Below are 25121 nucleotides of genomic sequence, written 5' to 3' on the forward strand. Positions count from 1 at the left end.
CCAAGCTATGGCACTTCCATGCCCACTGACTCACTATACACCATATAGAACCAATAAGCCCTGTAGTGACAGTAGGATGTGTTTAAAAAAAAGCTTTGTTAAATGTCATTCATTCATTACTTTCCACTTTTAAAAAAATAAGTCATTATAAGACAATAAAAATGTCAATCATCCAGGTACTTCAGGGTATCAATAACAGAAACCACAAACCCTTGTAACAACTTAACCAAAGATAAATAAATATTGTGAAATTGACTACAGAGATCAGAGAGCCAGAGCTATGAATCAAGCAATGTTTACCCTAGGGTAAAGCTGTTTCAACAAGAGTAATGGATGGCTGGGCTCTTAGCTAAATGTACATAATGAGGCCCTCATGCAGACTAAGATTCATGACTCCTCCGAGGTGCTGTGAACCACAACTCTTTAAAAACTTGGCCTAACCCCATGGACATTGCAATGGAGCCAGTCAGGTCAGCAGTGGCGGGGGCAGGCTTTTGACAGAAACCAGCCTTTACCCATTAAAGGCAATCCCAAAAAGCAGACAGTCCAGGAATGGGGTTGGGAATCCTGGAATCGAAACCCAACCGCCATTTTTAAAGGGCTTCTGAGTCATCCCAACTCTATGAAAATTCAGCCTGAAGAGTCAGGAATAATGACTAAAGGAAAATTGGCTTTTGTTGCATAGAGGCTGAGTATGGCCATTGGCCCTGCTGAAATGCTGCATGATTCCAACCTATGGATCACCTCTGAAATTGAACTTATTGTCCAATCACAAATGTCAGCAGTGATCACTTGTTACCTTATTGTACTGTATACTGGTCCAACCAGTGGGCATTTGAGCACACAGTTACACACTCACAACTCTCTGGCCAGAATTTTACACTGCCCCTACCTGACAGGTGCTGAGACAGTGGGGGAGTGTGAAATTGCAGGACGGGATTCCCTCTGGGTTCGCGCCCACCCTGACCTCGCAGCAATGTTACACTGGGGTGAGCAGGGTATAAGACTGGAAGCCCACCCTTGCCCCAGTTAAGACCCTTAAGTGGCCAACTAATGCCACTTAAGGGCCGTTTCCCACCCAACCTCAATTTTTAAGCTGGTGGGCGGATGACAGCTCGGCGGGGTGGGGGAAAGCCGGAAATGAAGAGAGTTGGATCTCGGGTGGGAAGTGAGGGACAGGGGGCGGGGATGATTCCATGAGAAGCCCCCTTCTGACTGGGGGCACCCTCCCCTTAAGGTCTTGTGACATCCAGACTTCCCTACTCCCCGGCCTATCCCCCGAGACCCTGATGGCCCCTCAGAACCCCCTAGGCCTTCCTTACCCTACCCACCCTGGGACCCCTGACAGTTATCTGGGCCCCTGGTTCCCGGGACTGAGGCTCTGGCAGCTCTGTGCAATGCCTCTTCTGGCCACTGCAGCACTGTTGCTGGAGGAAGTGCTGAGCTACCAGCCAATATGATTGGCCGGCAACTCCCCACGGCGGGACTTCCTCTGACTGAAGGGTGGAAGTCCCGCCTTATACCAATCAACACTTGTTAGCAAACCCTGAGTCCCTGCCTTTCTAAAAATTCAGCCCTCTGTTTTGCAGGCTGCCTTTGGGCAGCATTGCAATATTGTGGCATCTGCAGGAGAGACCATGGGCCTATTCATAAGATGCAAAGTTGTTGAATCTCTCAGGAACGTTCTCACTGGCATCAGTGATAAATTGCAGACTAATTCCAAAATATAAACGCTAATTTTTAACATATTTGAATACTTCCTCTGCAAAGTCATGGGGAAGGAATTCAAAGACAGGCTACAGGTTACCTTGGAACCTGGAGACTTCCAACAGCAGTGAGCAATCCACTTTTAAGTTGTGATCGACCATAGCAGCGCATTGGCTATTTTACTGGGCTAGTAATCCAGGGAATATGAGTTTAATTCTCACCATCCCAATTTAAAAATTTGAATTCAGTTGAAATTTTTTTTAAAATCTGACATCAGCAAAAGTGAACCACCAGCCTGTTGAATTGAAAACCCAACTGGTTTGCTAATGTCCTTTAGGGATGGAAAACAGCCATCCTTCCCCAGTCTGGCCTATGCGTAAAACCAGTCCCACACCAATGCCCTTGACTCTTAGCTGCCCTTTAAAGTGACCTAACAACCCTCTTATTATTTTCAGGGCAATGAGGGATGGTCACTTAGCCAGTGGCTCCCATGTCCCGAGAATGAATTTTTAAAAAGACACTACTAGCCCGTTGCCATTAAAGAGTTTCTGGGCAAATGGCAGAATAAACTCCAACCTTGGGCTTTTTCTTTCTCTTTTTTTCCTCTCTTAAGTGATCACATGACAGACTGGTGGTCATAAGTTGCACCAGTGGGGCAAGATTGATGGAAGCACAGGTCTTTTCCTGTTCATTGTTTTCATAGGTTCATTAGCACGCAGCCTCTGCAGGTAGTAAGGAACAGTCCACTCCTGACTTACATGCAGAACCATCTGGGTGTGTAGCATAAAGAAATAGGTAGCCAGTAAATCATGAGAAGTTGTTAGGACGTCTTTCAGGAAGCCTCCATATCCATGTGTTCTGCACTAGAAAGTTTGTAGTGTGAAAGATGACATATTGCGATGGCATTGCATGGCAGTACATCACATCAAATACAGTCTGCATTATTTACAGTTTAATTGTTCAAATATTCCAAAATGGTTCTATTATTCAAATATGAAGCAGCAACTTTCCATATGAATTAGTCTTGCTGCAATGGTATCCTTTATATGGGCTCTTTCTAAAGAGTCACCAGGTTAGTAATTTGTTATTGTAATGCCGCCTTTAGTGGCACTACAGAACCTACTGCTGCTCAAGTCCCCAATCATTTTCTATATGGCTCGCATGGCATTGCTGGATAAAAAGGTGCAGACAGGTTTGTCCCCTGTGTGTGCTGGAAGATCTTCAATTGACACTATCCTGACATCACACAACCCAACCAGCTGATGTGATACCAGGAATCCAAACTTGGACAATAAAAGAGCAAGCAACCTCTTCATTGCTCACTCTGCAAACAATAAGTGTGAAGATGCAAGATGGACCCTGAACCTGTGCTATTTAACAATGAAAGCAACCATCAAAGAACTACTCCAGAATTTGCAGGTAGGGTGGAAGCAACTGCCTGGAAGTGTGGTGGCGGCAGCTTCAACTGAAGCATTCAAAAGGGAATTAGACTGTTATTGGAAGAGGAAAAACGTACAGGGTTATGGTGAGAAGGTGGGGGAATGGCACTAAGTGGATTGCTCATTTAGAGAGCTGGTGCAGACACAATGGGCTGAATGGCTTCCTTCTGTGCTGTAACAATTTGTGATTCTGTGTTTTTGAGTCATATTTGCTTAGGCAGAGTTGGTGGGAGCTCTGCTGTGGGTTCTTGGGGGTGTTTTCTGCCAGTTTAGGAATACAGCCAAGGGGGCGAGAGGACTACCTGATCCCAGGTATGGGGGCAGTTGTTGCAGTGCTTCCTTGTATGCAGCATGACCAGGAAATGGAACGGAGAAGATAGAGAGGAGAAGCTCTGTGAATAGGGAGAGTTGGAGGAAGAAGAGGAGAAAGCACAAGAGGAGGGGGGAAGGAGACATTGCGGACCCTGTGTAAGTAGGTGGACTTTGCACGAATGAACTGAAGGGCTGCACTTCCACTTCAACCCACCTCCCATACCAATATGGAGCCACCGTCACACCAATTTCATACTCTCCATCACAATGTTCCTTGGCCAACATTCGGCAATGAAAGCCACCATCAAAAACCTTCACAAAATATCTTTATACACAGCCACATTTAATGATACAAAGAGCATTGAACTATTCACCCTTGTGCATTTGCTTAATGCTTGGTTTGTGGGTACCTTTGCACCCAGTGACTCACCATGTGCTGTACCCGACTCTATATTAGCTTCTAAAGTTCACAGAGTGCCAGTATCTGAGCTGGTAGCTGGTGTCACGTGCTGCTGCTTCTTCATCATTGACATGGAATTTCTGTTGCTCTCCTTCCTGGCTCTGCTGAGGCTGTCTAGACTGGAGGTCTTCTGTATCTGAAAGCATACAAGCAGAAGGGGAGGATTGGGGCAAGGGAAGGGCGGGGTAAGTGAGGAGAAAAGCAGTAATTTCATGGTCACACCATCACCGGTCTGTGAATCATGACCTCTGTGCCCAAAAAATGGGGTTACCCCATTTCTAACCCACCATCTTTATTAGGCGGAGGAAGAACAACTGAAACTAATGAGTCATTTTCAACATTATTGTTGTGATTGAAACAGAATTCCTTTATACTTCATATTATAAAATGTATTGTATTATAATTTTGCAGATGAATTTTTAGCTTGGTCAAGTATAGTAAGCTTAAATCGGAACTATGTTGCTATGCTCTTTTGCTTGAGGGCCTGAGGTTACAGTGAATAATACTGTCTAGAGATTAATTATTGGTATCAAAAGGTAGTGGCCAGTGCACCAGAGAGATCATTACATGCTAACCATAACAGAAATTCTCTAACAGCCTATTCAGTACTAGATGACTGTTTGCAGATGCGTAATGGTCACTTAGGGTTATTTAAGGACCAAACTTTTGAAAGACACAAGTATGACAGAATGTGGCTGAGAGGATTCCCCAAGATTCTCCAATACAGCATGGGAAATCTTGGTGCAGGAGGAGGACAGGAAGAAAGGTGTCTTTGATCCACAAAGGATCACAAAGGTCAACCTTGTGACAGACAGGCATTGTGAAGGCACTGGGAGAAGCCATCATGGTGGTCAATGCCAGCAGTATAGCCCTGAGTGCCACAAGAAGACCTCACACAAGTGGTCAAATGCTTGGTGCATTGACAGGCCTGCCAGAAAGCCTGTAGTTATTGCCAAGTAGCATGGAGGAGCCCAGTACCATCTTGCACAGGGCTTTATGTGAAGTTTGGAGCCCATGCTTTCCAGCCAGGAAACGGTGGCCAACTCCTTTACCATCCTTGCGGACCCAACCTGAAATGCCTGATTACCAATGTCTCATCTTCCTTTTAGCACAATTACAATCCACCACATGCTGCAGTGGAAGCTCAGACTGAAGTCATGCAAGGTCAAACTCCTCCACTGAAATTCAGCAGCTTTCTGGCAGCAATGTTGCAACCACTGAGGTAGCGCTGCATGGGAGCTTTAGAACAGGCAGCACTCGGAAGACAGGTATAAGGGAATGCACAAGGGTGATTAGTTGACTTTTGTATGGAATATTGAATGGTTTGATTGATGAAGTTGGTTTGGAATGTTTGTTTGCGACAGCTTTTATTTCAGTATTGTGGCCAAGAGGGCACTGTAATGGTCAGTGGTAGAGGAATGGTAAGGTGTGTGAATGTTGGTGAATGAGGACTTGGGGTTGCATTCATTGGGACCACAGTTGGATGAAAAGGCATTCTGTTGGTTGCCTCCTCCCTTCCTCCTACTATTGACTTGCTTGTCATGGGCAAAGCTCCAGGTGCTGATGCTATACTGCCTGAACTCATCAAGCATGGGAAACCAGCGCTCCTGCAGCATATGCACGAACTTCTCTGTCTCTGCTGGTGGGAGCGGGCAGTGCCCCAGGATGTATGTGATGCAAAGATTGTGACTGTACAAGGACAAGTGCGACTGCAGTGATTGAAACAACTATGGAGGCATCTTCCTGCTGAGCATCATGGGAAAAATATTAGCCCGTGTTGCCCTTGTCAGACTGCAGATCCCAGCTGAACACATCTATCCCAAACCCAAGTGTGGTTTCAGAACTGGAAGGTCCACAATTGACATGATCTTCTTAATCCGGCAGCTGCAAGAAAAACGCTGTGAACAAAGGAGACCGCTACATATTGCTTTCATCGACCTCACCAAGGCATTTGACCCTGTGAGCAGAGGTGGACTAATTAAGCTGCTGATAAACATTGGCTGCGCACTGAAGTTGCTCAATGTGATCCCCTCTTTCCATGACAACATGATGGGTAACAGCAACTATGACAGGGAACCATCAGAACCCTCTGAAATCTGCAGTGGGGTTAAACAGTGTCTGCCGTCGACATTCTTTTATATATCCTTCTCTTTGCTGCTATCATTTGCCTTCAGGTCATCTACAGAGGTTGTCTACTTGCATTCCAGAACTGACAGAAAGCTGTGCTGCCCTGCTTATCTGAGATCCAAGGAAAAGGTACACTAAGTCCTCATCAGGGAGTTGCTTTATGCTGACGATGCCGCAGTAGCATTCCGTACTGAGGAACATTTTCAGTGGCAAATGGATAGACTCTCTCACGCATGTAAGAGTTTGGTTTGACCATCAGCATCAGGAAGACAAATGTCATAGTCCAGGATGTTGCCATACCGACATCTATCAGCATTGACAATGTGACATTGGAGGTTGTTGATAGCTTCACATATCTAGATTCCACAGTCACCAGCAATCGTTCACTTGATGCTGAAATCAACACAAACATCACAAAAGCTGCAGCTGTTATGTCCAAGCTGAGTAAGAGAGTGAAGAACAACAGCAACCTGATTGAGAACACTGAATTGCAAGTCCACCAAGCCTACATCCTCAGTGGTGAGACGTGGACAGCATCTGCTTGGCAGGGGAAAAGGATGAACGGATTCCACCTTTGCTGTCTCAGACGTATCCTTGGCATCTCTTGGCAGGACAAGGTCACCAACTCAGAGGTTCTGGAATGTGCTAATTCCATCAGTGTACACTCAATGCTCAGCCAATGATGTCTGTGCTGGCATGGCCACATTCATCGGATGGATGATGGCTGAATATCCAAAGACCTTCTGGATGGTGAATTGGCCACTGGGTCACACCGTCCTAGGCATCTGTATCTCCACTGGAAGGACATCTAAAAGTGAGATATGAAGATGGTGGGTATTGACACAGACAGCTGGAGACAGTCGCTGATGGCTGAGTCCTCTGGAGGCTGACTGTTTAGAAGGGCATTGGAAGAGGCAAGCATAAACAAAAAGCTCAACTGGCTGAGAAGAGGGTCCAGAGAAAACAGAAGGCAGTGAATCATGGACCTTCTCAGCCCACTGTCTACCTCTGCAGCAAATGCGGCAGAGACTGCCATGCCAGAGTGTGGTTCTGGAGCCACACCAGGCAATGTTTAATGCAGAGTTGACCACCATGGTGCACACCATCCTCTAATGAGGTGGAAGGCTGCCACAGATAGTTTCCTCCTCCTCTTCCTCCTCCTCAGCTGCTCACCATATACCTGTTCTGGGGAAAAGGCTGTACCCTCATGATGATGAGGTTCTGTGGAATAAAACAGACTGTGACAAACTGTGATACCCACTCCTCCAGAGTGGTCCACCCAGCAGAAGACTTGCTTAAACACCCCAATGATCTGCTTGATCAAATATCATCTGGCAGGATGGCTCTTGTTATATGAATGCTGCAGCTGTGTTTTCTCTAATATTCTTTCATGGGCTGTGGGCTAGAAGTTTTATTGCCCAGCCCTAATTGTCCTTGAGAAGGTGGTGCTGAGCCACCTTCTTGAACCCCTGCAGTCCATGTGTTGTAGATACACCCACAGTGCTGTTAGGGAGGGAGTTCCAGGATTTTGACCCAATGACATTGAAGGAATGGTGATGTAATTCCAAGTAAGGATGGTGGATGGCTTGGAGGGGAACTTGCAAGTGTGTCTGCTGCCTTTGCCCTTCTAGGTGGTAGAAGTCATGGGTTTAGAAGGTGCTATCGAAAGAGCCTTGGTGAGTTGCTGCAGTGGATCTTGCAGATGGTACACAAGAGTTTGGCTAAGAGAGCAGCTAGTTCTGGGGCACAAGTCTTCAGTACTATTGCTGAATTGTTGTCAGGGCCCATAGCCTTTACAGTATCTCATGCCTTCAGCCTCAGGGCTGTGCACGAAAGTCATAAGTCAAGTTTGCCCAGGCACCACCCTCTGGTTTCTCATGGTGGCTCAAATACTGATGGTACAGTGGATAAGTGGACTGGCACTGAATGTAAATATCATAATTGCTGCTAGGACACCAGACATTGACATGCATGATATGCTGAGTATGGTTGCACACCACCAGACATTGACAAGTGGACTGGCGCTGAATGTAAATATCGCCTTTGCTCATTCTCCATGGCCAGGAATTTGCCCTTGTCAGGCGGGCTCTGCGGGGGAGAGCAGTGGCGGCCAAGAATCCAATTAAGGCCTGCCCAGCGTGAAACGCGTGCTGCAGTGCTCAGCGCTGCCTGAGTTGTGGGGGAGGAGGTTGAGCGTGCAAGTTCATGCATGCGCGCAGGGAAAGCTCCCTGAAGCACGGAGCTGCCTCAGGGAACTGAAGATATAAAAAATTTTAAAATAAAGGATTTTATAATGTTAAAAAACATGTCCCCTCATGTGACTCTGTCAGAATTTAGTTTGAAAATTATTTTTTTAATGACTGCCCAAAACCTCATCCCACCCATGCATGAGGTTTCGCAAAAAATGCAAAGGCCGCTTGGCCTTTTCGCCTGCCCACCAACCATAAAGTTGGACGGGCAGCGAAAAAGCTAATTTAATTAGATCTTTAATGGCCTTAATAGGCCTGTTAATTGTCGGCGGGCGCGCTGCCAGCTCACGCACGCGCCAGCTGACCGAAATATCGCATGAGTGCGCGATGACATCAGGACGCTCACCTGACGTCATCACGTGTCATTTTACGCTCAGTCGGGTGCGCACCCGCCCAGCGAGCAGAAAATTCTGGCCCACGTTATGTTGCTGGCCAAGGGTGAAACATTTTACGCCACCCATGACTTGGAGTAAGTGGTGTGAGCAGAACCCTTGACATCAGAGTCAATGCTTCGCCATCTGTTTCACTACTTCCTATAGACTTCGTCAACTTCACCTCACGGGACAGAGCTCCAAACTTTCCTACTAACTCAGCAACAGTCAGTAGAAAGCCACCAACTTACCTGAAAGTATTTGATATCTTTAAATAGGTTGGTGAGGTGTAGTGCGGGCTGGCGATGGGGGGTTGATTCTTCCTGCTGCTGAGTGCATAGTTTCCTTTGGGAGCGTAATAGATGCTTTCAGTGGAGCTTTGAGGCTGAAAATGGCACTGCTTGAGTCAAATCAGCGTCACACATTGACTGACATCATGATCTGGCTGCTCTGCCTTTTCTGGTGCATACTCTCACTGCTGCACTGGTAACCTACCCGAAATTACATCTGGTACAGCCCTTACCAGAAGTGTGTGCTTGTGGACACTGTTTTGGACCCAAAACTGCACCTGTACGGGCATTACACAACTGATTTTTGCAGCAAATTTTGCTAATTGTTTTCTTAATAGAGATGGTGGATCTTTAAATGTGCTCACATTTTATGTGAAAAATCAGTGAAGCTCACATTTTTTGTGAAAAATTGTGATATGACAGGATTGTAGTGCACTTTTGAAAAAAATAAATTTAGGGGGAAATCTTTCATCATCAGTGAAAGGAAACATATTGAACTTTCGCTTTGACAATCTGTACAAAGCCTGTCTAGCATTCTGCATGAGGTAAAGGAACCATTTAAACATTCACATATTCCAACATTATTCATTCACGTATACGATAGCTGGATAAGTTCAGTAACAAAAGCAAATATTTTATTCTGAAATTGTTAAAATATTTATTCAAAGAATCTCATGTAGTTTCCTAACATCTCTCTTATGTCAATGACCTCATAAGTGTTTACATTGTCATTTTTATCTCTGTGAGGATTTACATTAAAGTGTGTTATCTCCGCCTGGTTAAAATATTACTGAGTCAAATGAACCTATTTACTGTGACAGAAATTCAGAACTGGCAGCTGGTTGAAACTTGTTAAAATTAAAGTTCACAGAGTACAGATAAATATTGTCTTTAATCCATGCTGTTAAAATCATTCCACGTGGAACAGACCATATGTAAGAGCCTTACAAAATGCATCCAAAAAGATGCTTTTGGCTCGTTTCCTATATTATATCTTAAAGATGTTGTCAGCACATAGGGGGGAAGACTTCCTCTTGCTGTTTTTTTTGGTGACATGATCAACATTTTAGGCCTTTTATTCCACCAGGACGACAGAGGTCCTCTGCTTTATATTAGTGTGTTGTTGATTGCAGGATTCCTACATGTCTGTCGCTGACAGCAATTCAATAGTAAATTAACTTCAGATCTCAGGTTTTTATGCAGCATCTGTGGTCTCTGCTATAACTAACCTTGGAATGCTTCATTGATGCGTAAAATAGAAAAGTGCTCCCCAGCAACTGACTTCCCTTCTTTTTTTCTTTTGATCTCTAATTTTCTTTCTTTCTCTCCTCACCTATAAGCATCATTATATGGCATCAAGACCAAACTCTTCCTTACCAACCCACCCCAATCATTGCCCCCACTCTCGCCTGCCGCCCCTCCCCCTCCTCTCAACTCCACTGCCACCAATGAAGCTGGTGCTCTGTGGTGCTTTGGTCATGTCTGTACATCCACAATGCGTGTCAGCAGAGTGCTTCACAAGATTCTGCAGCTCCTGCTAACCCACCAGGAGATTTGATTATTTCTTAAATGGTTGCAGAGGTTTTGACTCCATTTCATACCCTGACCCCAATCCTAAATGTACCTCTGATAAGTTTGAAGCTGTGATTTGGGCCAATTTACATGACTTTATTTGAATTAATTTTCCACAATTACTTTTTCTATACTACTTACTATTGTACACTCCTCTAAATGGAGACTTCACAATTGCTTCCTCTCAAGGCGGAAATTCTTCTAGTTCTTCTTGATATCATAGATCTTTAAACTAGTGATTTTTAGCATTTGTTGCTCATCCCTCGTTGCCCTTGAGAAAGTGGTGCTGAGCTTCTTCTTGAACTGTTTCAGTCTATATGGCATAGGAGCACCCACAGTGCTGTTAGGGAGGGAGTTCCAGGATTTTGATCCATTGACCTAAAGAATGGCAATATAGTTCCATGTCAGGATGATGTGTGGATTGGAGATGAACTTCGAGATAGTGGTGTTCCCATGCATCTGCTGCCCTTGTCCTTCTAGCTGGTAGATGTCACGGATTCATACGGTGCTAACGAAGGAGTCTTGGTGAGTAGCTGCAGTGCACCTTGTAGATGGTACGCACTGCTGCCACCATTGGTGGTGGAGGGAGTGAATGTTTAAGGTGATGGATGGCGTGCCAATCAAGTGGACTGCCGTGATCAGCCTCAGGGCTCACTCCAGGACTCCAGAATGTCTCCTTTAGGTTTCGAACACAGGAACTGAATGCAGTATTCAGGATGTGGTCCTATTAAAACTTTATGCGTAACTTCCTCTGACTGTTATTAATACTGTTTTTGTCATATAGTCCTACATTTCATTGGCTTTACTGATTGCAGCTCGCTTCTAGTGAGACATATTAAATCAACAATTCCACCGCTCCCCCACCCACCCCCACTGAAATCCCTTTTAACATTAACTAATGTCTATTTCAACATTGTTTGTTAGTAGTTAATATCACAGCTGAATCTATTCCTAACTTCATCCATATTCAGCTACAAATGCAAAACTGATCAGACCTGGAACTCAAGCCACTTTTGGCATTTTTGTGGTGCTCAATTGGAGCAATTACTCTTCCTTTTGGCTAGAAAGATAGGGTACCGTTTCTGCACCACAAACGATACACCCAAATTTATCATTGCAATTTGGCCCTTTCTGCCATCTGCTAGTTGAGACTCCATAAAGCTTATTTTAATGTATGTAAATGAGGGCCAGTGGTATGTGAGCCTGCAATCTCTGGAAACTATGCCCACAGTGCACTAAAGATAGGAATGACAAACAGTGGTGGCACCTGTTGTCAGAGTGAGCTGATACTAATGGATGTGAGGAGGTTTGGAGCTGGAAGACCATTGAAAGTTTGAGATCCTGATTGCTGTAACTAGGAAGGACATTTTTTTGGCTTTTTGATTTTTCCTTTGGGCTCAGGTAGCATTGGATCTACTTCTGACTGCCTGTGGCATTGTAAGACCACCAAAGTCTTTTGCCTCACCCCTTTAGCTCATCCCTCTCTTGCCACATCAAAGGTTTCTCAGGAACAGGAATCAGAATTCCCAATGGAAATACTTTGGGTAAATCATGACCGCACTGCACTTTTATGACACTGGGTCAATTCAAGCAACCACAAGGAATTGCTGTAATATCACCCAGGTGCTGTCCATGTGTGGATTTGCTAGCTGACTGACACATTTTTCAGTAGATCAGGGGAATTCATTCAATTTTCACGTGACAACAAGGGCAATTAGAGATGGGCAATAAATGCTGGCCTTGCCAGGTATGTTCACATCCCATGAACACATTAAATATAAGTGCTAACACTCACTGAATATCTAAACTGTGTGTGAAAGCAGGTGTGAGAATCTTGCATGTAACGTGTAACAGTACATTTATCCTTTAAAACTTAATTGTCCCTGAGATCTTCATGGAAGAATATCATGTCAAAGGATGGCTTATAGTGGATAACTCATGTCCTGTGCAACCAAACATAATGACCCATCTAATAGTTGCATGAGTAGCAGCAAAGGTTCACTATAGTAAGACATGCACCTTTACTAGAATTCTCATTGAGAGGAGCACTGTGATCTTAAAGGGATCTTTTCCTCATCTTTACAGGTCAGGCAGAGTTTGGCAATAGGTTCCAACTTGAGCATCCCATATATTTGTAGCTTACGCTGCTCTGAACAACTTTGCAATCCAAAAAGATCTGAACATGGACATTCCTGGGAAGGCCAATGTGGCTTTGGACATAGAAGTGCATGGAGCAGAGCATCAGAATGGCCATCATTCCAAGGACTCCTTAGGGATTACTGGAAGGAGCATCAGATTACAACTGCTCAGTGAAGTGTTCTCATCTGTTTAACATGAGACTGAATTTTACGTGCTCCTGGTGGGCATGTTTCCTATGGAGGACAGGGGCATGTAAAATAAGGTGGGGGCCCATCCCACCACCATCCCACCACCATCCCTCCTACCCCAGAACTCACACCCATAATATGGCAGGTGCCGAAGTCGGCAGCTCACTCTCCATATTTAAATGAATAATCACATAATCTTAATGCGCAGAAGGAGGCCATTCAGCCCACCATGTCTGCACTTGATCTCCAAATGAGCATTATGACCTGGTGCCATTGCCCTGTCTTTTCCCCTAGCACCCTTGCACATTGTTTCTATTCAAGTAATCATCTAATGTCCTCTTGAATGCCTCAATTGAACCTGCCTCCACCACACTTCCAGGCAGTGCATTCCAGACCCAAACCACTCCTTGTGTGAAAAAGCTTTTTCTCACTTCACACTTGCTTCTTTTGCAAATCACTTTAAACCTGTGCCCTCTTGTTTTTGATCCTTTTACGAGTGGGAACAGCTTCTCCCTATCTATTCTGTCCAGCCCCCTCATGATTTTGAACTTCTCTATCAAATCTCCTCTCAGCCTTCTCTCCAAGGTGAACAGTCCCAACATCTCCAAATTATCCTCATATCTGAAATTTCTCATCCCTGGAACCATTCTTGTAAACCTCTTCTGCACTTTCTCCAATGTGTTCACATCCTCCCTATAATATGATGCCCAGAACTGTACACAGTATTCCAGCTGAGGTCTGATGAGTGTTTTATATAAATTAAGCATAACCTCCCTGCTCATGTACTCTATGCCCCTATTAATAAAGCACAGGATACTAAATGCTTTATTAACTGCTCTCTCCATCTGTCCTCCCACCTTCAATGACCTATGCACATATACACCTGAGTCTTTCAGCTCCTGCAACCCCTTCAAAATTTCACTGCTTATTTTATATTGTCTATCCATGTTCTTCCTACCAAAATGCATCACCTCACACTTCTCCACATTGAACTTCATCTGCCACCTATCTGCCCACTCCACCAACTTGTCTCTGTTCTCTTGAAGTTCCACACCATCCTCCTCACAGGTCACAACACTCCCAAGCTTCGTATCATCTGCAAACTTTGAAATTGTTCCCTGCACATCAAGATCTAGATCATTAATATATATCAGGAAAAGCAAGGGTCACAATACCGACACCTGGGGAACTCCACTACAAACCTTCCTCCAGCCCAAAAAATATCTATTGACCATTACTCTCTGCTTCCTATTTTTCAGCCAATTTTGGATCCATGTTGCTACTGCCCCTTTTATTCCATGAGCAATAACTCTTCTCATAAGTTCATTCCTGCCCCATTGAAGTCAGCTTTTGTCCAGTTAATTATTTTTACTCTGGATTGCCTATCGTCCTTTTCTGTCACCATCCTAAAACATACATTACAATGATCACTGTCTCCTAAATATTCCCCCACTGACACTTGATCTACTTGGCCCGCCTCATTTCCAAGAACCTGGTCCAGTGCATCTTTTCTTGTTGGATTGGGCACATACTGCTGTAAAAAAATTCTCCTGAACACAATCTAGGAACTTTTGCCCCTCTCTGCCCTTTACACTAGCACTATCCCAGTCTACATTGGGGTAATTAAAGTCCCCCTTTATAACTACACTATAATGCCTGCATCTATCTGTAATTTCCCTGTAGATTTGTTTTTCTATGTCCTTCTCACTAGTTGGTGGTCTATAGACTACACCGAGCAATGTAATTGTACCCTTTTTGTCCCTTAGCTCTAGCCAAATTGATTCTGTCCTTGAACCCTCTGGGACATCCTCTTTCTCCAGCACTGCAATGCTCTCCTTATCACCACCCCTTCTCCTTTCCTTCCTTTCCTATCTCTTCTGAACACCTTGTACCCGGGAATATTTAACACCCAGTTCTGCCCTTCCTTGAGCCAGGTCTCTGTTATCGCCACAACATCACATTTCCACAAGGCAATCTGTGCCTGTAACTCCCCAGTTTTATTTACTATATTCCATGCATTCACATACATGAATCATAACCCTGATTTAGATTTTGTTATTTTCTCCCTTGCCCCCACTTTACTTACCTATTAACTCAATATTCTCTATACTAGTGCTATCTGTCCTTCTAATATTTTGTGCACCCTGGTATTCCTCTCTAATATTTTTTCTTGGTTCCCACACTCCTGCCGCGTTAGTTTAAAGCCCTCCCAACAGCACTAGCAAAACGCCCCACAAGGAATTCAGTCCCAGCTCTGTTTAGGTGCAACCCAGACTTGTACAGGTGCCATCTCCCCCAGAGTCAGTCCCTGTGTCCCAGGAACCTAAAGCCCTCCCTCCTGCACCATTTTTTCAGCCATGCACTCAACTTGTTATCAAGCCATTTGACCCTGATAATACGCTGCCCATGTCATAAAACGTTTGGTATGAGCAACAGGGTGGGAGCAGGAAGCCCAATTTTTTAACTTAGATGTTTAAAGGGCAGGAAGGTGGTGGGTGGGGGGTTACTCTTCGGGGGCTGTCCTTTGCTGATCATGGGGTGGCCCTCTCTTAGGTCGAACACACCTTTCCTTCCTACCTTATTTCTCCCTAAAACCACCCTCACTTTGCCCCTCTCCCTAAACTACCTAAACCCTCCCGCCCCAGAACCTTGGACTTACTTGCTCTGCAGATCCGTGGCCTTGATCTTCTTTTCCAATTGCAGTCCTAGCAGTGGCCACTGATGCCTTCCTGGCGCTGCCAAGGCTGATGGTGCTGCTGGCTAATTGATTTGGCTGTCAGATCCAGAGGGCAGGACTTCCACCCCAATGAATGAATGAAAAAAAAAATTCCAATTAAAGGTCTAATCTTCAATCCAGTAGTCTTCCTAGGACATTGCATCACATCAGATTTCTTTGTCCCTGCATGAACGTATCAATCAACAATTTCCTGATTGAATGAATAAACAGGAAAGTTCACGCCTTCCTGCATGACTCTGATTTCTATAAATAACAAAGAGTGATATGAGCCCATATTTTCAAGCACTACAACAAACCCCATAGTGAACACAATCCAACTACCTTTTCCTCACTTCACACTGTCCCTGGATGATTTAATGTGCCCTTATTTCTCCTATTTATTGCTTCACTGAGATGCAACTGGGGCCAGTAACATAGAAGCTACAACAATGCAGAAACAGGCCATTCAGCGTAACTAGTCTGTGTTGGTGTTTACCCTCCATATGAGCAAATAGTCCTAATCATATTTACCAACCCAGTTTCCATATCCCATTAACCCCTTTCCTTCACCCAACTATCCCCTCTAACCTTGAATGTTGTCATAATTTCTGCCTCAATCATTAATTTGGGAAGTGAATTTCACAGCCTCACAGCACTCTGTAAAATGTTTTCTCCTGTTTGCTCTTTATTTTTATGATGTGAATCATTCACCTCACCTTTCTAAAACTCACTCCTTACATTGTCTTGGATACTATTATCTGTCCTGATGCTGTGGGCATCAACGATGGTTGATGCAATCTACATCTGGGATGTGGTGCCACTCACTCTTGCCCAATCTTAGACAGAACATTTAGCAAGAGAAAAGGAAGAGAGTTTATCATGCACCACAAAGACAATACCTTCAAAAAGAGGTACAAGGACAAAACCTTTTGTGTACCATGCAACTACTGAGCAAGTGTTGTGACAAATGCAGTTGTTACAGCTGAGTTATTTAAAAATCCCAGAAGGAAACTTTAAACAACTGTCATAACCTATAATTTTAAGTGTTAGGTTTGAGATGCGACTCTAAATTCAGGATTCAGATCACTAGTTCTCAAGGTTTCACATTAAACTAAATTAAACATTTTATTAATTTACATAGGTTAAAATATATATACACACATGGCTACAAATTACTACTATCATAACTTTTAACAAATTCCCAAACTAATCTCCATTAAGGCAACAGCAACCCATAGACTTAACCAAACACCAGACAAAGCATTTTCACCTTACGAATTCAAAATGAGGTTCTTTTCACTTTGGTTCCTGTGGAGACAGTGGTAGGCTCACAGCTGCTTTGATGTTACATTGCCTCTGCCCTGCACACACAACACTGCTAAAGTTATATCTAGCACCGCTTGTGGAATGTAAATTCTCATTGTGTCACCAACCTTGGAACTAAACCTCTCTAACAATAAAACCCCTTTCATAGTACCAATTTTATTAGTAATATGAACATGAACATATTTCTTGGTATCTGCTAGATAGGTGTCAGTTTTCACCCCACTTCTTGAATGCTCTATTCAAAAAATGCAAATACACTCTATCTCTTTTACATATCAAAACTAGTACATATCAAAGCACCTGGGCTAGCTAGCTTCTAATCCAATTAAGACACAACCACAGACTAAACCTCTATTTTAAAAGAAAAATATTTTCCAATAATATTATATACATTAATAGCTGCAAGTGTAGCTTTTCTTTGAGGATTAAGAGAGTGGGTCAGTGTAGAAAGAATAATAAGATACTTGCTGGGTGGTTGCACTATGCAAGCAAACCAATCCTTCCACATGTCTGCAGTTATAAAAGAATGAGGGTGATCTCCCTTGTGAAGGTGTCTATGCTTGGCTGCTCCACCACCTATCTTGGCCCTCTCCTGGTAGTTGTGCACTATCTTGACCTGCACACAGAAGATACTTAGGGTTATATCAGCAGCTATTTGGGTACCTTCTTTCCACACAGTAGAAAAACCAGAAAGCAAGACAGAAGCAAAGTAGCTTCCGGTCTGAGCTGGTAGTTCTACACCATCAGCTCCTTTTTCTTTCATTGCTTGCTGCTCTTTCAGGAGGCTGCTGTCCACAGTTAAATTTTGCAGCATGTAGAGTGCTGTTTTTTTGGAAGGAGTGCAGAAGAGGGCCACAAGATTAATCCCCAATTTAAAACACTTTAGTTGCCCTGATAGGCTTAATAAGCTGGGCCAGTATACTTTAGAGATGAGTAGAACAAGGGTTTATAAAATAATGAACAGACTGGACTGTCTTCACGTGGACTGATTATTTCAACAGAAAAGTTAGGGAGGGCTATGGGGTCACACTTACTAGTTATGTAAGGGCCAATCTAGCTTTGCTCTTAGGCAATTCTTCTTTTCTCAGAGAATAGTGAACGTGTGGAACAGGTTGCCAACTTGTGCAGTGAATGCTGATTCATCAAATACCTTCAAGAGAGAAGAACTTGTTTTTGGCTATTATTATATTTTGTATAAGAAGCAGATATCCTGTAACATAAATCAGGATCAATGTGATCTCCTAGACTAGTCTTGATTGCCCGAGGGGGTTGGAAAGGAAGTATCCAATCTTTTTCCACTAATTGGCCTGGGTTTTTATCTGGTTTGTGCCTCTCGCAGGAGATTACATGGTTCTGGATGGATTGAGGAGTTTATGTGCTGTGATGTAAAAGGCATAAAATCTGTATGAGCCTCAATGTAGTTTGTAATTTTTTATTGTAAGGATTCCCAGACTAGTCCAAGAATCTGAAGTATTGCTTTACTTAAGCATATTAATCAATTTGAGTGGTGTATTGTCATTACATGAATGATTAAGGACTTGTGCACCATGTGTATGGTTACATTGGTGCAACATATAATGCAAATCATATAATGAATGACCAATTTAGTGAGCATTAAGTGGCTGTGTACCTGTTCAATTTTTGAGCTTGGTCCCTTCAAGAAATTTCCCCTCAATTTATTCTACAATTTTCAATTCCTATTCAGTTATTTTCCACTTCTGTAACTTCACCCCTGGGTCTACCCTTTGCCCTCCTATAAGTTTATTCAAGGAGTAGAGTCTCTTTGCTTTCATAGTAGGTGTAACAAAATTTGCATAACCAACTCTTTTCACTTGTGCTGCCTTCTTTGCTGCATTCTTTACTTGTATTTACAGAAGTTCTTTGATATTTTCGCTGTCATGTCATGCTGTTGTTTTTCTTATCTTGGTTTTTTTTTCAATAAAAGAAACCTCTTCTCTCAATGTTATCACAATAGTCAACCCTAAACTCACAGGATCTGTACCACATTGCCACACAGGCTGCTTCTGTTAACAACTAAAATAAATCTTGAATCTTTATTATTCGGTTAACAAGTATTTTCTACCTGGGCAATGAAACTGACCTTGCAAATTTGCTCCTTAAGTTTTTATTCCAAAGGATATTGAAAATATTCATAAATTTTACCAATTAATAGCTTAATGGCTGCTCGACACAAGATAATTAATAGTTCAGATTTTGCTGTTGTGGAGCCTCTATTAGCATCTGCCATTACTTAGACTTGCCCATGCATGTCTAGGTTTTAAAACTTTTGTGTGGCAAGTTACTGGAAGTACGAGCTGTTAATGGTGCAGTGAGGGAAACATGGTATCTGGAACCTGAGTGAACAGATCAACCAACTGTGTGTCTCCTTAACCATTGAGATTGAAGTATTGAGAAGGGGTGTAGATTGGATTGGGTAAGTTCGATGCTAAATCATGTGCAGAATGAGAAATAAAGAGAAGGACGAAAAGATTGAATTAAGAGATAGAGAAAAAAGAGACAGAAAGGAAGAGTAACAAAAAAAATTCAAATTAAAATCTCCAACAATTGAAATTTGAAGGAATGGGGCTCTTTGCCAGAGAGGCTTTAATTCACATTTATCCCATTGTTAAAGGAGTACTTACATTTGAAATGACAAGACTTAATTTTCCGTGATAAGTTCATACCCACTGCTCAAACACAACAACTACGTGCAGTTCAATGCATCTCAGTGGTGTGACGCAGACAGTCCAGTGCTGTTCTCAGAAAGTTAACAGCAGAATGGCACAACTTAGATAGCAACTTTTGGATTTTAAAAATTAACTGCGCATCTGCCATTCGCCTGAAGTTGTTGTAATATTGACGCATAAATAACTGTGATCGCCATTAACCTCATCATTATTTTGACAGCAAAACCTGGACTATTATAGGTTTGTCACAATTTTATGTTGTTCTTGCTCACTGATTCATATTTCACAGAATTATCTATTGTCTGTTTTGAATCTGGTTCCTAAAATCTATGTGAGAAAGGTATTTAACATCTTATACAGAAAGAAAAGGAAAATGGGGTACTAAATTATTCCACAAAGACTGGAGGTCACCTTGTATGGATGGGTTATGAGCTCATATCAAAATCCTCCTTCCTCCATTTTAATGCGTTACCTTTTAACTTTATCACATGACAATTCACATATTCATTCCAGTCTAAGCGTATCTCTATTAAATGCAGCTTCTAGTGAAGTTTGCAAAAGACACCAATAGTTTTCAGTTAATACATTGAAACTTTGTGCATTTATTCATTTGTGACTACTCTTGAAAATTTTATTGAACATGCAGTAGACCTTCTGTAACATTTTTCTTCTGTTTATTTAGTAAAATTGGCTAAAAAGGAATTGTTTCTGGAACATAGCATTCTTTAAACTGTTATTTATTACTATTGCGAATGGCTCCATTTTTCTTTTAGTTATTTTTCCAATTTTCTCCCTCTTCTCATGAAAGTATTAATTCTTAAATTAATTAAATCGCAGGCTTTATTTCCATGGGCACTGTCTAACCTCTTGTACTTCGCCCAAATTCTAACTCTTTACATGTAGATCATAGAACCATAGAAAAGTTACGGTGCAGAAAGAGGCCATTCAGCCCATCTCGTCTACGCCAGCCAAGAAAGAGAAAAAAAGAAACTAACCGCTTATTTTAATCGCGTTTTTCAGCACCTGGTCTGTAGCTTTGCAGGTTACAGCACTTGTGAGCTTGCATTGCTGAGCTCATCACTGCAGTTATCATTGGCATGGTGCCCTACATAACAGCAACCATTTGTCATGCCACCTCACATTACAACTTTCATTTATATATCACCTTTGACATAGTTAAAAACTCCAAAATTGCTTCACACAAGCACTATCGAACAGAATTTGACACAAAGCCATAGAGATATTAAGACAGATGACCAAAATCTTCTTGATTGAGATAAGTTTAAGGAGATTCTTAAAGGAGGAGAGAGACAGGTTGAGAGATAAAACAGTTTAGTGAGGGAATTTTGGAGTTTAGAGTGGGCATTGCAGTGAGAATTGGTAGGTCGACAGCTCTGATGTCCACAGGTTGGTGAGGATGAGATCAAGTATGATTTTCCCTCTTGTTGATTCCCTCACCACCTGCCGCAGACCCAGTCTAGCAGCTATGTCATTTAGGACTCAGCCGGCTCAGTCAGTAATGGCGCTACCGAACCACTCTTGGTGATGGACATTGAAGCCTCCCCCCGCAGAGCACATTCTGTGCCCTTGCCACTCTCAGTGCTTTTTCCAAGTGGTGTTCAACCTGGAGGAGTACTGATTCATCAGCTGAGGGAGGGTGATACGTGGTAATCAGCAGGAGGTTTCCTTGTCCATGTTTGACCTGATGCCATGAGACTTCATGGGGTCCGGAGTCAATGTTGAGGACTCCCAAGGCAACTCCCTCCCAACTGTATACCACTGTGCTGCCACCTCTGCTGGGCCTGTCCTGCCTATACCCAGGGATGGTGATGGTAGTGTCTGGCACATTATCTATAAGGTATGATTCCATGAGGATGACTATGTCAGACTATTGTTTGACTAGTCTGCGAGACAGCTCTCCAAATTTTGGCACTAGCCCCCAGATGTTAGTAAGGAGGACTTTGCAGTGTCAACAAGGCTGAGATTGCCGTTGTCGTTTCCGGTGCCTAGGTCAATGCCGGGAGTTTCATTCCTTTTTTGTGACTTTGTAGTGCTTTATTACAACTGAGTGCCTTGCTAGGCCATTTCAGAGGGCATTTAAGAGTCAACCACATTTCTGTGCGTCTGGAGTCATGTGTAGGCCATGGTAAGGGCCTAAAGGGCATTAGTGAACCAGTTTTTACAACAATCGAGAATGGTTCCTTGGTCATTGTTGGACTTTTAACTCTAAATTCCACAATCTGCCGTGGCGGGATTTGAGCCCAGAGCATTACCCTGGGTCTCTGGATAACTAGTCCAGCAACAATACCACTTAGCCATCACTTCCACCTAAAGTTGTCAAAATATTTAACATTTACCTGTCTGGGGAGGCTGCGAGGTAATGTTACCCTCATATATAGCTCATGCAGCATGCACCTTCAATTTTCTAGCCTTCAGGCAACACATTGGAGCAGCAGCACTCCCATCGTTTACCTAGAGGTTCTATTGTCTGCTTCCATATTTGTTTATCCATTCACGGACCTCTTGCCCGAACAATCTTTGGAAAGACTGATGACACTTGTTATTGAACATGCAGTCCCGCACCTTTAAGTCACCAAGATCCTGAAAGGCCTGGCTGGCAGCCCTTAGGTGACTGACATATCTCCCCTCACCCACAACTCCCCACTTCTGTGCACCACCCCCACCCTCCCCACCCCAAGACAATGCTCGCATTTGATCAGCAGGCCTAAACCAGACCAGCTGTTCTCTACAAATGTTATTAATGTTAATTAATTTATTAATGTTGATAAATATTAAAACAAAACTTCCAGTAGGGTACACCATTTGTGATTTGTGCAAACTTTCAAGCTTGCTGTGCCCCTGTCCTCCCTCCTCAGCAACAGCAGCAGAAACATTTCTTTATGTTTTGGTTTCACATGAGATAGTGACTAAGCCATAGTGGGATACAAAACACACTTATTACAGCAGATAATAATAAAAAATGATTTTTTAAATTTATTAATCAAAAAGTAGCAACTAAGAACATGGCTGAAAGGCCCCAATATACAATCATTTTTAAAGATTTGACCATATTCAGCCTTTTTACAGTGTAATATACAGAAGTTCTTTACAGCTTCCACTGTGAACAGAAATTCATTACTAAATCTTATGCCACTCATCCAATGATTGCTGGTGTATTATGGGTCAGATACACCTCTGTTAACACAGTAAATAGTGGTGATACAATACAGTAGATTGTTCAAGGTAAAGTTAAATGTGTTGGGGAAAAAGATGCATGGTTTACTAAACTCTGAACCTTTTGCAAGAAGAGTGTATTCTTTATTTTATTGAAGCCAAATACTTTGTAATATATATTGTAAGGAACATATCTTTTTATTTCTGTTGGACTGTTGTAAATAACATATCTTTTTATTTTCCGTTGGACTGCGGTAAAATTACAATGGCTGCAGTTGAAAGATATGTCCACCGGAACATGATGAGAGATAAATACAGTGTTACATTCCTGGAACAGAGTGCGCTATGAAAGACAGGATAGTGCCGGAAAGGAGCCCTGGACAAAGGGAGCTGCCTGACAACAGCATTTTAATTGACTCCTGACCAGGTGACCAGGTTTCGTGTGAGTGCAGCAGAATAGTTCCTAGCCTGAAAGGGATAAGACCTAAAACCTCTTTCTCCTGTGTGTGGAAGATCCCAGTAATCCCACAATAATATCTAGCTGTTTTTTTACCCCCTCCTATCTCTATAACCTGCTCTTTCTGAAAACCCCTGCCAAGAGGCAAAGGGGAAAACCACTATTAGAGACATTGAAAGGCAAGTGGTTAACCAGTGAACTACAGACTACAAGTGCTTGAAGACCACCTTGTGTCATCAACAAGAACTGAAAGGAATTTGGAAGACATCGATCAAAATCAACCCATCGAATCCTGTACTCTAGATTGGTACTATTGAACTGTTTTATCTCACTCTTAAAATCCATGTTTTGTGTGTCTTATGTGTCTTGTGTGTGTGTATGTATAGGAATTTAAGAAGGTGGTAGAGTTTAAGTTATAGTGTTAGAAGTTAGCAGTTCATATTTCTTTCATTTGCCACTAGTTAAAGACAGTTTGATCAATAAACAGTTATTTACTTATTAAGTCTACAAACCTGGGGCGTGTATTCTGTTAATCTAAATTAAACAGTTAGGTAGCATTGGGGCAATCTGGTGGTCTGATTAAACTTTTCACACTTGTCGCGGCTCAGGGAACAGTGGGGCTTGATATTACAGTGCGCTATCCCCAGTGAGTCATGACAATATTTTCTAAGTCTGCCTTTATTGTCATTCACTTCCCTAACTATCCCACCATGTGATTCATTTCACCCATCCCTCTTTTTAAATATTTGTCACTTTGAATGTTTTGTTTTATATATAATGCTTAACTAGTTGATTCAGCCAGTAGGATTGCTATATTAGTTACCAGTTACTTCAGTTTTTACAGACAGAAGGGGAAATTTATTTTTAAAGCAGTTATTAGCTGCATTTATATTAGGTCTAATGGAATGCTGGGGGTACTGATTTCTGACTTCTAGATCTTGGCAGACAGCAGTAACTCCAAAGTAAATTTTCCATTTTTGTTAAGGGCAATAGACAGCAAACCTTTTAAAAACAGTTATTGTACCCAACTAACCTAATATAAAAATCATCTCTTCGGTCATAGATTGTACGAATTATTAACACCGAACATTGTTCCACAAAGAATTATGGATAATGAAACAGGTTGATAAGCTGAACTTACTTGATACATTGGCTTAATTTACTTGGCTCCATGGGGGCAGCGGAGGCTGGGAAAATAAGGGAGAGCTGCATCAGGACAGCCTCCCACTGTAACTTATTAAAGTGTAGTCACTGTTGTAATGTAGGAAACAAAAGATAACTAGGATGGTTCTTGGGATGAGGGGATTGTCCTATGAGGTAAGAATAAGTAGATTAGGGCTATATTTCTGGAGTTTAGAAGAATGAGAGATGATCGAATTGAAACATATAAAATTCTTTAGGGGCTTGAGAAGGTTGGTGGTGAGGAAGTTGTTTCCCTGGCTGGGGAATCCAGAACACAAGATCATAGTTTCTGAATAAGGGGTCAGCCATTTAGGATTGAGGTGAGGATAAATCTTCACTCAAAAGGTTGTGAGTCTTTGGAATTCTCCACTCTAGAGAGCTGCGAAGGGCCAGTCATTGAGTATATTCAAAGCTGAGATCAATAGATTTTTGGGAACTGAAGGAATGAATGAATATGGGGATTATGCAGCAAGGTAACATTGATGTAGCAGATCAGCCATGAACTTACTGCATAGCAGAATGGACTCATGTTTCTTATGTTCTTATGTAAGGGTAGAAATTGCTGACGTGCTGACCACAATTTTCCAAACCTCCTTCAATATAGGGGCGGTTTTAAAGACAGAAGGATTGCAATGTTACATCCTTGGTCAAAAATGGGATAAACCTGGGAATTACAGACCAATCAATTTGACATTGGAAATGGGATAGTTTTTAGAAACAATAAC

At 42.6% G+C, this 25121-nt stretch overlaps 1 long non-coding RNA gene across 2 annotated transcripts in view; it reads right to left on the bottom strand.

The window, feature by feature from the left end:
• The window catches only part of LOC144684220 (uncharacterized), a 151465-nt gene extending 142333 nt beyond the window's left edge, over window positions 1-9132 (bottom strand). Inside the window, exons 1-2 of one of the 2 annotated variants that reach the window (XR_013577459.1) lie at window positions 8917-9132; window positions 3889-4054 (exon numbers count right to left, since the gene is read on the bottom strand). This is a non-coding gene — a long non-coding RNA (uncharacterized LOC144684220). Of the gene's footprint in view, window positions 1-3888; window positions 4080-8916 lie in introns of those variants that run through there. The other variant, XR_013577458.1, reaches the window with a different exon arrangement.
• Between the last annotated feature and the right edge of the window lie 15989 nt (window positions 9133-25121).

The sequence above is a fragment of the Cetorhinus maximus genome, chromosome 9, assembly GCF_964194155.1.
Source record: "Cetorhinus maximus chromosome 9, sCetMax3.hap1.1, whole genome shotgun sequence".
Classification (NCBI taxonomy): Eukaryota; Metazoa; Chordata; class Chondrichthyes; order Lamniformes; family Cetorhinidae; genus Cetorhinus; species Cetorhinus maximus.